We start from the raw sequence: 6,070 nt of genomic DNA on the forward strand, positions 1-6,070 counted from the left end.
TGAGTTAGTATCTACTTTTAGAATCTTAAAAATTAAAAAGAATTGATTTTTCACTTTTACTGCTAAAAATATCATATATTTTAAAATTATTTGTAAAATAATCTAATATAATTTGGTAATATTTGTTATTTCGACTATTTTGCCACATTAATTTTAAACCTATTGCACGTATATGGTGCGTAGCTCATAGGTAACACAGAAATATGTAAAACGAACGCAATCATTAAAAGATTAACCTTGCGCAGCATTAGGGCTTCGTATGCATTGTGCTGTATTTCGGAGATCTGATCTCAATTATGTATCAGCAGATTGTCGTTTGGTAGGCCTGTCAATAACAATTCGGCGATGTCTCTAGCGAGAATCGACCGCGAACCGCCCTCTTGCTCTGAACTCGTTTTAGCAGGGACAAAACTTTGTCCTGGTAGCGTGTAGTAGATTGGTACCCCGGCAAACCACCATTGTGATCGTATTAACACCTCGCATAATTGCATCGCCGCGTTTCTATCGCCGCGCGTGCACTAAACATAGCTCATTTGAATATTGGCCTATTCATGCTATTGAGAAGGCCAATAATCGTGCCCTTAAAAGAGACACCGCTATCGAGCCAAGCTACCTCGGCTCCCGCTATTCTCTAAATATCATCCTAACCGACATTTTCTCAGGCTGATATAAGTGAAACGGATTGCAATTTTTACAAACACAAAACTTATCTTATTCTTCACATTTATGGAGGTGCTATTTCCTAGTCAACAGAGTTTAAATTCTTAAAATTATGTAAAACAATCATTATAATATAACGTATAAAAATATTATCAACAATACAAATTTACTAATACCATTATTACTCATATATATACTCATTACTTATTATATGTTACTAAACAATTTAAATAGAATAAAAAATATGTGACACGTTTGATGACTTGGTCATTACGTTTGAAGTTACATATTATTGAAGTTATTATTATTATTATACACGTCTTGCTTTCAAAATAGTGTACATGGCGAAATATGTAAATAATGGAGATGATGTAACATCATAATTATATAATATTAATTTAAAAGTTGCTATTGTTAAGTTTAATATTAATATTTTTATAAGTAACACGTTATATGTCATGTAACCATAGCATACGCATGTAACGCGTATACACACGCATCGTCCATTTGACAATTATTTTTGTTTTTCTCCATTGAAAAATATAAATTTTTCAGAAATCGTTCAGTCAATTTAGACAAAACTTTATCATAATGAACTTAAGTGTTTACTTTGTAATTATAACGTTTTTGAAATTTCTGCCTTTCAATATGTAAATGTCTTAAATTTAAAAAAAATGTTTACGGGATAAGGTTTTGCATATATTTGTAATATAAAGTTCCATACATTTAAAATTAAACATCTTCAAAAAGATACGATAAAAATTAATGAAATTTTTTCTAGATACTGTCATAACTAATTTCCACAATGTATAATATGAATTTGTTTCATATTTTATTAAACGCAAAAACCTCTTGGATACGTATTATGAAATTATTTGGATTCCGATCGAAATTATCCAATTTTTCTCTTGGTTTCTATTCTGTTTTCTAGGGGAAACAGAATAATTTTGATCAAAATTCATTTCGATTTGTTTCATTGTGACTCGAAAACATATATATATGTATATATATATATATATTACTTTTGAAAAGCAAAAAAAAACAGCATGCGGAAAAAACATGGATTTATTGCGAAAGAATAAACATCGATATCAACTTAATATTCCAAAAATTTCAGTATAAGTTTTATTCCAAAATGTATTTAAGTTTTATCACATGGTATAACATAATTATTTTTAGTTAGACATAAATTTAATGATACGAAAAATTTTGTGATCTTTCCTTTATAAATTTCCTAATATAAAAAGATTACAAAAATTTTAATACAGGGGAGTTTATAACTAACATCTAATATAAACATTTAATTTGTCGACTAAAAATAGAAGTTCAAACGATGAAAATTCTACAAAATGATATAAACCTATTTATATCAACATACAAAAAATATTCAAAGTTACATGCAACAAATAGAAACAATCAATTAAACTGTTAAAAAAACATAAAATTAATAGTTCAAAAATGAATATGAAATAATTGCAAGTAAGCAAAGATTTGATTACGTACTGTCAAGTTATAATCAAGCGACACGGTAGAGCAGCGCGACGACAAGTATGTATATAAACAAAAGATCGATCGGGCCGTGTTACGTGAACATTACTGTGTAAATGTTCTGGCGCTACTAAGTTCATTCAGAACTTGTGACTTATGTCAAAGTTTTTTTATTATAATATCTCAGAAATTGAAATCATAAGAAATCTAATGGTAATTTTATCACATAATATTGATACAAGCTTTTAATTGTAACGAGTTCGACTAAAATTGGTATATTTAAAGATTTCAGGCCTCTTACGCGAAAAAGATCATTTCTTTATTTTGCAAGTATCGGACTTATATGTACAGTCAGGGTCTAAAAGCTTGCAATACTTTTTTTAAATGGATTTTGGAATGCAACCTGCTTACTGAGGTACTACTTGGTTATTACTTATGAATCCATAAGTAAAAACTAATCGCTCGGTGAGCAGGCAATATTCCAAAACTCATTGAAAAAAAATGTGTTGTAACCTTTTAGCCTGATTATACATACATACATACATACACATGTGAAGTTAGATTGTCATTCAAGAAGCTTTCACAATTTCATAATGACATACATATTTGAAATTTGCAATAAAAAATTACAAATCTGAATATTAACGCTATACCTACGGCAAAGATATCTGTTAACGTGAATATGTTTAAAAAATACAGTTTTCGATATAGTGAAAATATAATTATAAACATTAAATATTATACCTATAGATGGTACGTATCAAGAGCGTACAGTGTGTACTAATAAGTGAGTTAAATATAGATAAACGTAATTAGCCTCGAAATGTTAAAAATGCATTCGTATTCTTTGCAAGAACAAATAAAATATTATACAATGTATTTGTAAAAAGTAATACATACGTATAAAGGTACAGGGTAAAGTTGCCGAAATTGCACCGGCTCTTAAATCGCACTACCTCGCTAAGAAATTCAATTATTGAATTTATATACTTTCTTACGGGTTATTTAAGAACTACGTGATACTGTAATGTTACTCTGTTCGTAATATAAAATGCAACAGAAGTGTTATTATTTACATAAATAAAAAATTGTAATAGCGTTGCTATTTTCAACATATTTCATAGCAGAATTACAGAGAAAATATAAGTTAAATAGCCTAAATCTTGATCAATTGTCGTGATTAGAATATTATTAAACTGAGGATTAAAGTTTGCTTTACATTTTTTTAATAGATAAAATAAATAAAAGTTTAAAAAGTGCTCTAGTTTCCTAAATCGCACCATAATGTAATTTCCTGAATCCCGCCACAATCTAACTTCTTAAATCGCATGTTTTTTTTTTTACCTAATATTTTTCCGTTTCTTACATTTTTATTCCATTCATTATTATGTAAAAATGTATATTGTAAATCTACGAAGTGTTTATTTTGTTTCACGTATAAACTTCTTAAATTACTTCTTAAATTATCATATGTTTCAGAAATTACGAAAAATATATATTCTTAAGTTTTTAACAGCATAATAAAATACAATTTTTTTCTTTTCTCATGTAATTTTTAAATTTTTTGCATTATCATAATGTTTTAAATGAAAAATATTAGTATGGTGCGATTTTTTTTAGGCAACGAATTTTCTCGTTGCCAAAATTGCACCATACTGATAAAATCCTCATTATAAACGTTATAATAGCGCAAAAAAATTATGAAAAAATTATGTAAGAAAGGGAAAAGATTAATTGTGCTGTAAAAAATTGAAGAATACTCTTCATAATTTCTGAGTTATGAGCTTTTAAGTAAGTGGGGCGATTTCGGCAATCTTATATATATATCCTATGTATTTATAAAAGTATATACATACAACAAATGTTTTATAAAATCAAAGAAGAAAACAATATTCATTAATTTTTACAAAAAGAAGTGAAATCCTATTTTAAAAACCTTACAAGGATAAAAAAGGACATGCCAAGTATATACATAAATGCATCCAAAGAATACAGTGAAAATTAAAGAAACTTATCTTTATTCAAACATTGACTGTTCTCAAAAATAAGTATGAGATTAATACGATTAGCCATATCATTACAAAAAAATAATCTCGAAAACTATATAAAAACCTATAAAAATTATTTGTGAAAAAGGATATATAATAGTGCAATTACCCAACAATTATATGCAAAAAACGTTCAATGTATTTGAAAATATATACAATAATTGTTTAATATATTTAAAAGTATATGCAGCTAAAGTTTAACGTACTTATTGCCTTTTTATGCAAGTTGTAAGTCGCATGAAATGTGAGCAGTGGTTAAAATAACTAACAAAATTATTGCAAAGCAAAAACATGGCATATCACATTAATTGCATCTTTGTAAACATATTCATAATATTAACTAATGTATTGTCTTAGATATATATATATATATATATATATATGATAGAGATATGATGATACTTTTTCCTCTTTAGTGTTCCATTAATTAACATTCCATCACTTTTCATATTTTATAATAGGTATTAAAATATTATATCTTTTGACACATATAAAGCTAAAATGAATTTCATAAAAAAAGTTAACGCACATTAAATAAATATGACAACGGGAGTGAAAGAACGGGCGAGCGAAAGAGTAAAGTTTAAAAAAAAATTATTTTTAATCAAAAGAACGTTAATAATAAAAAACAAAATTAAATAAATATATAAATATAAATAAGGACTTTCAATCTTAAACAATAAAATAAATATTCAGATAAGACTAATGAGAGTCAAACACTGTAAGAGCGGAGAATTAGGAGATGCAGATAATATTCAGGTGTTGATGGTTATCTTGATTTATTTCATCGAACGTTTCGACTCACTTTGGAGTCCTCCTCAGCGAATATAGTAACAAAAAATCCTCCATAACGTTTAATTTTAAACGACACGTCACGACGAACAGACACGATTTTATACTCAGAAAAACGACATGTATTTAATATATATTATAACTTTCGTATTTAATCTTAAAATTGTGAATCAATGTTTCTGAGTTTCGTTTTTCGTTTCCCATTTAGTGTATTGATTACTGCATTTCTGCCAATCTGCAAGTGACTTGCTCTCAATGGAGAATTTTTTGTTACTATATTCGCTGAGGAGGATTCCAAAGTGAGCCGAAACGTTCAATGAAATAAATAAAGATAACCATCAACACCTGAGTTGATAATAAATTAAGTACAAAAATTAATTAAGTGAAACAAATCTCAATTGAGATAACTCAAATAAATAAAATAATGCCTTGTTGAGCCAGATACTGGATGTATCTATGTGTGGAATACGAATTATTCAATTAAATAATATACGTTTTAATCCAAACTTTGGATCCTTTTCACTATCAATACAAACTGGAGTCGGTCAAATATATTGATTTAACGAAATCATTATAATTCCTGATACAATGATCTTCGATAATATGCAAGAAATCGAGATGTTAACTATTCGAACGTTGTAAATCATCTGTTGATAATATTTTATTCGTCCTTGGTAAAATTTAAAAACTATTCCTCCACTCCTCATCATGCTCTCTCCGTGTTGCCTACAAATAAATCCGCCCCCGCGTCTGCTGTTGAGATGACGACAAGCAATAGTAGGTGGGGACGAATAAAATTTCTGCAGGGGTACGTCGACCTAGCCGATAAAATCCTCGTTGGAGCGTCTGCCCGCCAATCCCGTGCGCGTCTGATAGTTACGTCCAACACGCGTCTCGGCTCGCCATTGGCCACAAACCCGCCCAGGGGTTGGTATCGATCATCCCTCATACAAACCCAACGCTTTTCATATATAAAGCGGCTTCCCCAGGGACATCGTCAATAGTTCAAATCCGCGTATTCTCCGTACGGACACTTTTGTTTGGACAATCGATTAATTGTAGGTGGATTAATCGAGGTAAAA

Source organism: Trachymyrmex cornetzi, unplaced genomic scaffold (genome assembly GCF_001594075.2).
Source record: "Trachymyrmex cornetzi isolate Tcor2-1 unplaced genomic scaffold, Tcor1.1 scaffold607, whole genome shotgun sequence".
NCBI classification, from domain to species: Eukaryota; Metazoa; Arthropoda; class Insecta; order Hymenoptera; family Formicidae; genus Trachymyrmex; species Trachymyrmex cornetzi.